The sequence below is a fragment of the Sinohyriopsis cumingii genome, chromosome 19 (genome assembly GCF_028554795.1).
Source record: "Sinohyriopsis cumingii isolate HCF-2022 chromosome 19, ASM2855479v2, whole genome shotgun sequence".
NCBI lineage: Eukaryota > Metazoa > Mollusca > Bivalvia > Unionida > Unionidae > Sinohyriopsis > Sinohyriopsis cumingii.
The window spans coordinates 66,313,960-66,328,299 of NC_142979.1; the positions used below are offsets into that span (position 1 = coordinate 66,313,960).

Genomic DNA, 14,340 nt, shown 5'->3' on the forward strand with positions numbered 1-14,340 from the left:
TCAAGTCCGCAATTATTGAACATGGGCGCAAATACCCTTTCCAGACTGAAAACATTATAAGCAGTAGTCTCTGGTTTTTTGGGTCTCTGGAGTTTAGTCTATCTCCTGACTTACTGTCCATCGAGACCACATTCTAGGTCCCTCTCCAATCCACGGCGAAATAGGCTGAATGTGTAGACCATTAAAAAATATTTGTGAAGGCATTTTTCCCCAGAACAGGTACAACTCCTTACCACAAGCAGCTAACAAATGCTCTTATGAGTTTATGTCTGTTAGACCCCCGAATGTTCGTTTCCACCTTACCGTATTCAACCTATCTTTGTAGATATTACCCATTCTACTTAAGAACTGGGTGAATGCTTCCTCCGTTTCATGTTTACTATATTTAATCTTCTTACTCAGCTGGAATCTCTTAAGAAGTACATCTATTAGGGCGTCATAATTTAGCGGGTCGTTGTAGACACACGCGAATTCATCCAGCGCTTTACCCTTAAGTAAGTATGTATTTATTCAGTCACATCCTGAGATGTTCATGTTAATTACTGTTCATGGGTTCTATAAAAAAAATCAAGATATATATATATGCAAGACCGAATTTCATTTGGCGTAAGTATACAAGAGTACATCGAGGTCGTCAAGCCGTCGCTTTTATTTATAAGGAACATCAACCAAGTTATTTTCGCCCGGAGGAGACCCATAAGATGATCTAATATGTGTGTGTGTGTGTGTGTGTGTGTGATACAGGAAATGGACAAAACTGTTGTATCGAACACGTTAGATCGATCCAAGGGTGTAAGAATAAATTGGTATGCACAATTGGTATGTAGAGTTTACTATTTTAATATGCCAGGTAAATGTAAACTTTCAACCACCGAGGTTTCATGTTCACCAGTACAAACTCTATTATTCTTGCAAAGATCACTATCATCCTGATAGCAAAGCACTATGCCACCTATTCCTTTGACATAACTTTCATTATCATAAAAGAGTCCACATAGTATTTCAGAAAGCATCATTAAACTCTACAACACAGCGCTTGCAAAATCGTTTCTCATTCTCTGACGTTCAAGAGTTGAGAGAGAGAGAGAGAGAGAGAGAGGAAGGGAAGGAGAGAGAGCGTTCTTATGTGTTGATTTTTATAGGGACAAAAGGGTTTTGAAAGGGGAAAAGGGAGTTTGATCGGGACAAACGAAACTTCGAAATACACATATACATATACATGTAACATGTTAGGGCCTGTCTTGCCACAAGGAAATTTAACATGGTGGGACAATATATGCAAAATGGGAATTTAACATGGCGGGCCTGTCTAGCCTTAGTATGTGGCTGACCATAGTCGGGTGGCTACTGAGTATCAGTGTTTCAAGCGGCATACCTCAATACGAGCTATAGGGACAAAAGTGTTTTTTTTTTATAGGGACAAAGGGAGCTTTAGAGGGACAAAGACATACAGATACGCTCATACACACTCCTAAGCTCTGCGTAAGCTTAGAATTTAAACGAAGGATATGAATATCACAAAATAGAATATCCCTTAAACGACACAAATACTATCCATCACATCAACTATCCCATTTAACACCTGTTTAAATGCACTTTCCCAAAAGTCTTGTGGTTTAGCTTAGAATGTAAAAGAAGAAGATGAAATCTCACTAAATAGATTATCCCATGCACCACAAAAATACTATCCATCACACGACTATACTATACAGCATATCATACTAACTATCCATAATGCCTTGTGTTCGCTCAGAATGTAAGACAAGAAGGTGAAATCTCACAAAATAAACTATCCCTTACACCACATAAATGCTATCCATCACACCACTGTATCATCCAACATCCCTTTTCTATTCAACATCCTATACAATCACAAGTGGCTTGTTTTAGCTTAGAGTGTAAGAGAAGAAGATGAAATAGCACAAAAAATACTCTCACATATGTTATATACCATACAAGATCCCATTATACACTCTATCCAAAACGCCATGGGATAGCTTAGAATGCAAAAGAAGTAGTAAAAAAGCGTAAAGCAGCTGGGTCACTTTTAAAACTATATAAAACTTGTCCATAATTTTAAGATCACAAAAAACATCATTCGAGGAATACATTTCACATGTTGCAAAAGGGTTGAATATTGTTCATCCCGACATGCAAGGGCGCTCTTCTATAAAAAATATAAATTCATTCCCTGCCACAAATGAACAAAGAAACGGAAAGAAATATATTGGCTCTGTTTAATGCATAAATTTTGAGCGTCCTGATTTTACAATGAGAATTAGTTATGATTAGATGTCTATTCAACATGACATACAAGACGAATATGCACAGGAAATTTACTGCAAGATTTTAAAAAGGATTCCAAAACGTTCAGGTCACTCAAGCATTACATGAGAGTCATTCACATTCCAATTCAGCTGTGTTCAGCTATGCAACAATCCTTCACTGTTTCTTTTGAATCCAATCCCTGAAATACAAAATATCGACATTAGTATTTATAATGATTAAATCAGGCATTTACATAGAATGCAGTTGTGTAAAGCTTACTTGCTGTCATTTGTCTGGCAAATGAATTCAATTTTCGTCAGATGCTGAATTGGCCCTTACCCACCCTTGCCCTTATGTGTGATCGCCCATGGGACGTGCTTAATTTCCCCCAGGACGTGCCTCCTTTTCATATTCTGTTTAGCTGTGGTTAAACTGCACCTTAGGTAACGATTAGGCTTAAGTACACAAGCAATAAAGTCAGTGTGACTAATTAACAGTTAATCCTTATTACTGTTTTTGTCTTGTGAATGGACAGCTAATCCAACATACAATAAACCGTGTTATACAAAATGTTTATGTAAACAACAGGCAATTGATTGCCAAATAAACGATTCCCTATTTTGTTGTTATTTATGATGCCACTGACTTCATTTTAACATGACAAATCTGCTGTCACAAGTCACCGTACATGTGGCAACTGTTCCACGTTTTGTATCCCACTTTATTTCCTTAAGGTCAACATGTAAGGCATGTAAAACTGTTTACTAAATAAAATAGTTATTCTGAATCCGTTCTTTGGAGGCACATATACTGCGTGGTATAGTTTATTCATTCCTTGTTTTTTTATTATTTAATCATGGTAATTGAAGTATATACATGTATACTGTGCATCAATGCCAGGCGTTTACTGGTGTAAAGTTCTTTGGTGGAAGTGGAGATGCTATTGTGCTTATAGAGAAAATTACACAGCATTCACAGTGATGATTCATCGGATTGAAACTAATTTGTGACAATTTTATTGTTGTGGTTTATTGTTTTACTACATCATTGTTGTAGGTGTTGCAAAAAATTCTGACATTTGCGTGAATAACGTTTAAGCCTCACATTCCTTTTACTGAAGAAAAAGAACTTTGTTGTGTGATATAATATTCACAAGTGATAAAATAAAACATGGCTTCTCTGGATTGCATACGATACATTAATTTATGTAGGATTTTTTTCGTAGAAATGAAATTCGACATACATAATGTACTAACCGGGAGTTCTATGCTAAAATTCGGGAGGTATTATGAGATCAGGAGGGAAGCGGGGAAGGACCCCAAAATTGTTTCTCCCGGCGTGAGAGCTGACAGGTGTGCTATTTTTACCTAGGCAAAAGCAATTCGTCGCGACACCGAACATTTTCAAATAATACTTCCAATAGAGATAGTAATGAAAACGTTTGCAATTTCAAAGCTTTTCATTGGTGTTTGTTGTTTTTCTTGTCTCTGTTTTATGTTTGCCATTGAGACAGAGTCATTGAGAGTCAAAAGCTGTTAGGGTAGGTAGAACCTAGTTTTACACTATTTGTTGCATACATATATATACACACACAGACAAACAGATAATGTGGAAAGAAAAGCGAAACACGACTATTACCACTATGATTATTACCAATTTCACCATCTGAGTCGAAAGCAATTTGGCCCGATATCGAACACGTTTAAACGATACTTCCAGTAGAGATACTAATATAAACGTTTATAATTTCAACGCTTTTCATAGGTGTTTATTGTTTTTCTTGTCTTTGTTGTGTGCTTGCCTTTGATGAAGACTCATTGAGAGAGCTAAAAACTAGTTTTTCACCGTTTGTTGCATATATATATATACAGGCAGATTGGGTGGAAAAAGAAGCAATCTATTATATCATTATTTCAGTACTGAAAATAATTTCAAAGAATAACAATATAATAGGTCATTAAAACGTATAATTTGAAAGAGTCTTGCTGCATAAATAATGTTATCATATATTATTGTGGACGTATGTTTATTCATGTTCATTTATTTACCAAGAAAAGAATGATTAAATATCATGTTCAAAATTTTTAATTATACGGTGGAAGCAGGTAATCACATTTGCAAGTATATCTGTACCTTATATTTATAAGTCACCTGTAAAATAAACTCAAATTCTTACAGATTGTTAGTATACAGAGGATTGGTTTAGAGCATGAACATTTCCAGAATTTATCAAGTTCCAGGTAGAGTATTTAGGTAATTGTCCATGTGTCTGATCTGACAGATGGTTTTATGAAGATCTGAATAATAAAGAAAATAAAATCATACTTAATGCTGATGTTTACTTACAGAAGATCTTTTCTAGGAAAATGATCTTGTGGTAATTCAGAAAGGTTGCGCTGAAACATCCTTTGAACTAAAACGCACAATTCCAATGTGAAAGAATAATTGTAAATTATTTACATATCTATAATTCTCGTATACCTATTTGTATTTGTAAATTGAACCTTTTGAACTGTATATTATTTACTTAAGTTTGTTTTTGTTGATAAACGGCCATTTGAACAAACTGCGAGTTTTATGTTGTCGTCTCTGTCCGTCTTAAGTGTTATAAACCAGTCTGTCCCGCCCATTTAGACCATACCAGTGCCTGCAGCAGCTTCGTGTGCTTTATCTTCAGCATCTCTCGCTCTCTTAGTGGCGTGGTACTCCACGAACTGAAGACCAGACCTTCCATTATTGCGTATTTCTCGAATTCTTCTACGTACATTTCTCGAATATCCATTCTTTAATCACCGTCAGGCATTATACAAGCACAGGCATCTCTGTTCCATAGACCTGATCCACCTCCTGTTTTCCTGGATCCACCCAACGATATTGATTAGCTTGTATTCCTCCTCATCACTATAATAAATAAAGTCATAACTGTTTAAGTGAAGGTAAAACAGGTTATGATTATTTTACGCTGATAAGCAAGTTACACGTGATCAAGTGCGTATTTAATGCTACCGCATATTTCAATATGTATATTACATTTGTAATAAGATCGCCATTAATATTAATGATTCGCGAAGACGAGGCTATGTTAGGCAGATCAAGAAAAACGGCCGGTCTCTTGTACATCGAGTAACGATCTGAGTTGTTTGCTGTATGTTTTTTGTATTCGTTGAGGATTTAACAGCGGACTTTTCCAGCAGTTCAGGGAGGGAACAGATGACAAAAGGATTTAAGAACTAGAGTGAGGGATATGTCCATTCGCTTAAACGTCAATAGATTTACGTCCAATCTAGGCTATCCATTTTCTCTACTGCACACAATTCGCGTCAACGCCCCATAAAAGAAAATAGTTGAAATATGACTTCTTTCCCTGATTGGGTTTGTTTTGTTTTAAATCGTCAGTTTTGATCAATTTTCACTGTGGGGGAAAACAGGCGGTCAGAATAATACATTTTCAAAATGTACACCAACTGCCTTTTTAATCAATCACGACCCCAAAAATACGTTAGGCAGTAGATAAGGCAAAACATACATCGTCAAGACCACATGCAATGTTGTGCTTTAACAAGGATTTGGATACATGTTGGCATATTTGCATTTTAATGTGTATCAAAAGTGCATTAATTTGTTATGGTGCTTACTTTGTGCGGGGTGGGGTGTAAGGCTCTTGAAATGTGTCTTTAAATGAAATACATTTTCTCCTTTGAACTCGACATAATTTCATTTGTAAACGGACAAAATGGATAGACTATTCCTACAAACATATTTTGTTTCAATACAAAATATACCATCCCCATATTCTCCGTATTCCCCTCCAAGAATTGGTCTCATATTTGTGTGAATCTGTAATAATTATAATTAATATTATTTTTATTGTGTTGATATGAATTTTATCACCCATTGCGTAAATGCAGACATTACACATAATAGCAAACACCGTGTTTGAACAGTACAATATGTTATCATTTGGGGATGGGATACACGAGTTATCTGTTTTGCAAAATAAGTTTGTCTTTCATTTTCAATGTATGAAAATGGAATTGAATACCTTGTCATGGGAATGTGTTTTTTTTATCAGAACCAAAAATGAATCACCACATGTTGAAGAGGTACATATGCCATATTCGTTTAAATTCCTGTACTGAACCATTTTAGATTACACTATGTAACACAATTTTTGCTCCTGGGTAGTAAGAGTTATTTCGTAATTGCTTATGCCTAAAAAGTATAGAAAATGGCTATTATTCCCCACAAACATTTCCTTTGTGACCAGGACAGTGGCATTTTGAGAAAAAGGGCGAATTTGTGTCTTCTCGTTCACATAAAGTCAGAATAAGAACAGTATTTGAATCACAATTAACATGTATTTATGCTAAAATAATACAAATATGACCACAAAAGATTCAGAAGTGAGTAGTTTTTTTTTTTGAGATTTACGATTATACACTAAATTAATTTCATGAATCAGCCCCAAAATGTAGTCTCCCATTTTGTTCTCATTATAATGTTCTTGGTAGTGGCGTTCAAAGTCCAGTATATCTTGGCGGAAGGGCTCGCCGTGCTCCTCCTAGTACGCTCCTATGTTGAATTTATCAAGATGAGCATTAAGGATATGGACTTTGAGGGACATCCTGCAGTCCATTGTGCCGTAGTTCTTCACCTGAGTCTCAACCAGCTCCACGTAGCTTTTGGCCTTGTGATTGCCAAGGAAGCCCCGACCCAATGCGAGAAAGTTGTTCCAAGCCGCTTTCTCCTTACTAGTGAGCTTCTTGGGGAATTCGTTGCACTCAGGATCTTCTTTATCTGTTGTCAAAGGAAGACACCGGCTTTGACCTTTGCCTCAGACAGCTTAGAGAAGAAGTCTTGAAGGCACTTAAAGGTTTCCAACTCCTTATATAGAGCTCTGACAAATTGTTTCATCAGGCCCAATTTGATGTGCAGTTGTGGCATTAGTACCTTCCGTCGGTCCACCAGTGGATCCCACTTGACTTTGTTCCTCTCCACAAAGATAGCGAATTTCATGGCTCTCTTTTCCCCCTCTGTACCATCCTACAAAAATACATCTTTTTTCACCCGTGACTGATGTTTATAAGATTCTCGCAACATTTTCCATACATATTTTTTCAATAACATTGAAAATTGTAAAACATTTTAAATTAAGAACTTTTACAATCTGAAAATGTTTAAGTTTATAACATAAAATTCCGAGCAACAATTGTCCATCTTACTTCCATAGTTTCTTTTTCTTTTAGTGCTCTCAGGTGAAATGAGGTACCCATGGTTTATCTTGGTCCCCGATTGGCATGCCGAAATATGCCTTGTAGACTTCACACATCTTAGCAAATGTTTCCACGGAGTACTTTTTCGCTCGTCTTGATAAATTGGCCGCAGGCAAAGCAAAATGCGTGTGCAGGATGCTTGCAGCCTCTTGATGCCATCTCAGAAAACTGGAGATATGTCTCCACTTAGGCAGCTGTAACTAAACTGAACTGATGGGCCTAAGGCCCATGCATTTATACTACTATTTATATTACTGGAAAGTTATAGAAAGTTCTAGAAGTTACTCCAAGTTTACTCAGCACTGAATCTATCTGAAATGTTCTTTAAAATATGTAATTTTCAAAATATCACTGTCCTGGTCACAAAAGTAAAGTTTGTGTGGAATAATAGCCATTTTCTATTTTTTGAGGCATAAGCAATTAGGAAATAACACTTACTACCCAGGAACAAAAGAATTGTTACACGATGTTATTTATGTAACTGGGATCTATCATCAAACATCAGTTCAGGATTGTTCTGCGGGTTACAGCTTGTGATCATAACTGCACAAATGTTATCAACAAAGAGAATTACAATTTATTTATAATAACATTATAATTCAATGACCAATTCGATTTATTTTATACATTTTGGATTTTTTCAAATGAGTTTGAATGTTTTCATTTATCCGTTTAACAGGGAAAAGCCAGCAGGTATTTTTATGCATACAAATGTAATGTGTTTAAACATTTACATCTTATAGGCTGTCATTTCTACAGAAAATGGATACTCGGAAAGACACGCATGCACAATTGACATAACTTGACCATTTTTTCAACCTTTTGTCACGAATTTTGTATGCACTCAGCAAATAGCACTGCTTTACAATTAGTAAGTGTGATGTTACATGATGCGTTATGCCAATGACTAAGGCTAGATTGTGTCTGCTTTAGGTAGGTGAATAAAATTCATGTTATAACATACTATTCAGGTCTCTCTCATTGGACTTTAAGATGATTAGAAAAGGACAAATGCATTAAATTATATATATATATATATATTAGAATACTTTATAAGCGTATATTATCATGTGAATCAGACAAATAGGTCCTAAAGTGAAAGTAACTCTCTTCTTGGAAGTCTAACCTACATATTCCATCAATATCAGGGACAAACGTTTTACGAAAAATGAGTCATCGTGTCATACCAAGGCTGTACTTATTATGAATATAAACCTATCCTTATCTTAGGTACCGACAAAAGCTCCTTCCAGATCAGTGGTTTGCAAATGATGTGAAATATGATTACCGACAGCATTTGTGGTTCAAGGCAATATGATTCGTGTTACCACAGCAATTACATGATCATTTTACTCTGAAAACGTATTGGTTATAGTTATAATGACATATAAATATGGGGCTCTTCGTGCTAAACAGTTCTTTACAATAATAATAATAATAATAATAATAATAATAATAATAATATAAATATCTTAAGATATTTAAGTAGTTTACATGCTGAAAGTAAATCTAACATTTTGAAATTGTAATTGAGAACATTAAACATTTTCTTTTTAAACAGTTACCCCTCACATTGTCTCTGGATTTTTTTTTATATCTCTTACATAATGGTAATTTTCTACCCACCCACCCCATTTTAATGATATTGTATTTGATTTTCACAGTAAAACGGTTATTATTCAAACCAAAGTTACTGAATACGACGTCCTGCATATTTTAGAGAAAGAAGATTAAAAGAGTGCTGATATTATGTAGAACTCATACAGTTTTATTCATAAAGGTATTGCCGTTAAAAGTTCTCACGCATAGTGGACAAAATGTATATTGTTCCATTGCAGAATATGGCGTTTGTTCAGGCATCAGATCTGTAAGTGCAAGAATTTGTAATAAACTTTCTGTGAGTTTGTCCTATGTGCCTAAAATTGCCTAAATTCTTAGGGAAAGTTTTAGGATGTACCAGTCTCATGAAGTTCTTCAACCGCTTGGTAATAAATACTATCGGGATCAATTGTCAGTTTTTTCATTTCCGTTTGAGCAGCAGAGAGAGTGAGCCCACCTCTTTTTTGAAGGGTCCAAAAGCCGAAATAAACGTTGTAAAAAAGACGATCAAAACCTCGTAAATAACGTTAAAATTGAACCTTCTAACTCTGTTGAGGCTACTCTAATTGAGTTTATTATATTTCGTTTTTTTTGTTCTTCTTCATACTGAGATCATAAAGCATGTACGTATATTACCGTGCTGAGCCTGTTTGAGGTCGCTCACTCCTCTGCTGCAATTCATAAACGTTACAACTATTTCTTATCCAAATATTTTATCAATACCTGTACGATATATTGATCTATCCATCACCGTAAGTTGTTTTATAAACCGGTAATCGCGAGTTTGTTACTCTAACCGTGGTTGGTCCACGTTGAGCATTATGTATAATTATTTTATTTGTTATTTATTTATTTAATCGCAGTAACCTAGTCACTATAATAATCATCGACAAGTTCATTATTGAGAGATCGATACACATTGATATCCATGATACCGCCTGTGAATAATCTTCGACAAATATCTGGTATTTCATTAACTTTTTCCAGCACGTTTTCCTCCAATCAGAATTTCTAATCTATCTACGTCAGAAAGAATATCACTAGGACAAGCAATAAGGCCACTTCCCATTGGCTGTGTCAAGGTAGTCAAACCATATCCGGTCGCTCCTGTGTCATGTTTGTAAAATTCATCAGGGTCATCAAAAATTTGCTTATATTCTTCAGTATCTATTTTCAATTTTTCAGATTCTCTTTTATATCTTTTATCCCTATATTCATCTATTTCTTGCTTAAAATTGATAAAATCTTGACTAGAAGTATCTAAAGAATCTCGATTTTTATGGGCGGCATATATTATAGCAGGCCATTTTTCAGGTTCTATATGTAAATATTTGGCTTTTAAATAAGATTCTACATTCATATAATTAGAAGCAATACCTACCGACATTGATCTATTTTTGAGTAACTTTTGATTAACCAGCGTAAATATATTTATATAAGACTTAGGTGGGTTTTCTTGTTGTTGTCGTTCTATTTGCTGCTGCGGTGTAGGAAGTTGATAAAAAAAGTTCTGGCCCATGAGATTGCGGTGGAGAAGGTTGTAGTGGTTGCATATGTTTAGGGAATTGAAATAATAATTTTCCTGGGGGAGGGGGGTAGTCTTCCTTTTTTAACATCTTCTAAATAACATTCACGTAAATCATTGATAAATTTGGCGTATTTTTTTTTCTTTTTCTCCAACTCTTTTTCTGTCATAATACACACACGAAATACCCATTTAGCATAATCTTCAGCATTTACATTAACAATCAGGTTTTAAAAATGCATGCACGAAAAATACTTTTGTATGTAGCGCGAGAAATATCCTTTTCATCATTTTTTAATAAAAATTTCAATAACACCTTCATTACATTTATCAGCAAATTTAATATTTATTTATTTTGCTCTAGATTTAGGAGTAAGTACTTCTTTTACACCGGCGATATCCGTACGAATTTTACCAATACTTTCAAGTGTCTCTTCACCTACAGGAGGAGGTTGTTCAGCAGATATACATCTGGAAGATCTCGTAAAATCCTTTTTGTCTTTTTAGTTCTTTCCGCTGTTTTACCGGTTTGTTCAGCAGTTTGTTTCAGCGTCGGAAGAAGACTTTCAGTAATATCCGCAACTTTCAGTAACTTTTGTAACAGGCTTAAATAATTGTTCTGCATCTTCTACAAATTCAACTTGTGCTTGCTGTCGTTGTTGAAGATTTTGTCGCACAGACGGGAATAAATTTCCTTATTGCTTCTAGTCGTTCTCGAGCTAATCTAGCTCTGTAAGATTCCTTATCTGGTGGCATTATTAATATTGGTGATGATTTAATTACAGCAACAGAGGAGTGAGCGACCTCAAATAGGTTCAGCACGGTAATCTACGTACATGCTTTATGATCTCAGTATGAAGAAGAACAAAAAAACGACATTTGATGAAGTAACTCAATTAGAGTAGCCTCAATATAGTTAGAAGGTTCAATTTTAACGTTATTTACGAGGTTTTATTCGTCTTTTTTTTACAACGTTTATTTCGGCTTTTGGACTCTTCAAAAAAGGTGGGCTCACTCTGCTGCTGTGTGAGATAGAAGCTTATGTTCTAATAGACTCTTTAACCACGATTATTCACCGTCAATATCCGTTTGAACGGTTATATCTTCACCAGGGGCACGGTTGTCAACTTCTTCCTGACGATATATGAAATTTACCATAGGTCCTGACTTTATTGCTTGAACACTCCAATAATCACCCTCTAATTTATGTTACATTCTCAGCAGCAGAGAGGGTGAACAGACCATAAAATTCCGACAAAAAAAATAAAAACCCAAATAAAATCATCTCGTAGAAAGGTCCAGATTTTTACAAATTAACGTTTCCTTGAGATGTTTTATTTCTGTAGTGACCGATTATACTAATGAAACCCCAGTTCGAAATAGTAGCTGAAAAAAAAAGTACTCTACGTGTTTATTTATTCTTGTTTATTTTTTTGACGACCAACGTCGGTAGGTACCCTCTCTGCTGCTATTAATTTACCACCATACCAAGTTTGATGAATATTTCTCAACGCGTTCTCGCTGTCGTTTCTTCTCATCTGTTTCATCTTTATTTGTTCTATGTTTCAAGTAATATTCAAGTTCTGATGGTGGTTTTTCTATTTTTGGATTTATGTTCTTTCTGTGTTTATAATATATCATCAAACTTCTGTATCGATCTCCACCGCAATTTTTGCAAATCTGATATAATTCTCTAACGCCGTTGTTACAACCAACACAACTTCGTGGACCAGCATGAGGATTTTTCTTCATAAGATAATTATGTTTCTTGCAATATTCTCCACGGCGCATTTGTTAGTGGTTCCTTGACGCAGCCACGCACAGCTGAATGATATCTTTTTAATTAAATTTACACCTCTTCTGCTGATATTAATTAAATCATTATGTTATAATAAAATGGTACATTCGGAATCTCATACTGCAAGAATAGCTCGAGAACGATTAGAAGCGATTAAAAAATTTCTTCCTGTCAGAGACTCATTCAGAAAAAATCTACAAGCGCAGCAAGAAGCACAAGTTGAGTATGAAGAGGACACTAAAAAACTGTTTAAACCCGTCACTGCAGCTACTAAGAAAGTTACAACTGTCATCAAAGAGGATCTTCTTCCGGTATCAAGACAAACTGCAGCGCAGACTGAGGAGATAGCAGGAAGAACTAGACAGACAATGGAGATTTTACGAGATCTTCCACCTGGCATAGCTAGGGAAATAGCTGCGGCTCAACCTCCACCTGTTGGTGAGGAAATACTTGAAGAAATTGGAAAACTTCGTGCTGAGATAGGTGATATGAAAGATCGTGAATCAACAAAACCAGAAGAAGGGAGAATGATTACGCTGAATAATAAATTTACTAGTGCGGGTATCAGATTCATAAAAGAAATGGGGAATATTGATACGTTATCAAAACTTGCAGTAGAAAGTTTTGATAAAAAAGAAAAACTTTTAAGACCTGAATATAGTTCCGCTCGTATTAGTAATCCTGAAATCTGGTATAAATGGATATATCGTATACATTACGATAAAGATAGCGTTTACTCCAATGATGAGGTATATAATGATTATCGCAGAAAAATAGACATATATCTTGCACAAAAAGAACCAAAAGTATCACAGTCTCTCAGAACAATAAGTGAGCAAGAAGAAGAAGTATCACCCTCAAGACTATTTAAGAAAACAGAAGAAAGATCACCCTTAAGACTATTTAAGAAAAAAACAGACGAAGGAGCTACTGGCAGTGGTCTGGGAGATAATTTTATTTGTCCTGATAATATCATTAATGATGTGTCACGGTTAGAGGTTCTCATAGGGTGAAAACGTGCCGGAAATAATTCACCAGAAATAATTAATGAAGCAGCTGATATTTGCCAGCGATTATTTCGCGGTGGCATCATGGATATCGGAGTTTACCGAGAACTTATCGATGAACTTGCTGATGACTAGTTGTTAGATAAATGGTAAATAAAAATAAGATGATCATACATAATAATCATCGCAAACCTGTACAGGTCAGAGGGGTAAACTCACGATTACCAATCTATAGAGCTACTTACGGAGATGGACTTGGTGATGTTATTCAGGGATTATTTACAAGGATAGCTCCAAAAGTAGCACCTGTTGCAAAACAATTATCGATGAAGGCTATTGATATTGTTCGTGATAAAGCTCCTGGTGCAATTGTCAATGTTGCTGGTAAGGCGTTCTCGGCGATCAAAGAAAGACTAGCACGATTATTGCGACGAAAACAACAACCGGTAAAATTACCAAGTACTGAGGTGATGCCTGCAGATGTCAGTAAAATAATAAATCAAGCTGCAAATCAAAAACTAGCGGAATTATCTGAAGCGGAAAAAAATATAACAGCAAATTTAATAGCAGGAAGCGGTCTTCGTCGACAATGATCATCATTTGGAAAAATGATAATTATAATAAAATGTTTAAACGCATATCCGACCCAGTATTTGATATGGAGGCACCTGTCCTTAAGTATGAATCTATACGTGATTATCAGTTTTATTCTTATGACGCAAAACAACCATATCAGCGGGGGAGAATCGAATTACAGGTTCATGATACAAGTAGATATTTCTTGCCCGCTGAGGCGTTTATTGAAGTAGAAGGTAGACTTGTAAAGAGGGATGATACGGCATATGGTGCCAATGCACGAGTTGGTTTTGT

At 35.5% G+C, this 14,340-nt stretch overlaps 1 long non-coding RNA gene across 1 annotated transcript in view; it reads right to left on the bottom strand.

Annotated features, from left to right (window-relative positions):
• Nucleotides 1-2,223: 2,223 nt before the first annotated feature.
• LOC149775872 (uncharacterized) overlaps nt 2,224-14,340 on the bottom strand; it is a 28,338-nt gene continuing 16,221 nt past the window's right edge. The window contains exons 2-3 of the long non-coding RNA XR_016416566.1: nt 4,910-5,169; nt 2,224-2,467 (exon numbers count right to left, since the gene is read on the bottom strand). This is a non-coding gene — a long non-coding RNA (uncharacterized LOC149775872). The remainder of the gene's footprint in view (nt 2,468-4,909; nt 5,170-14,340) is intronic.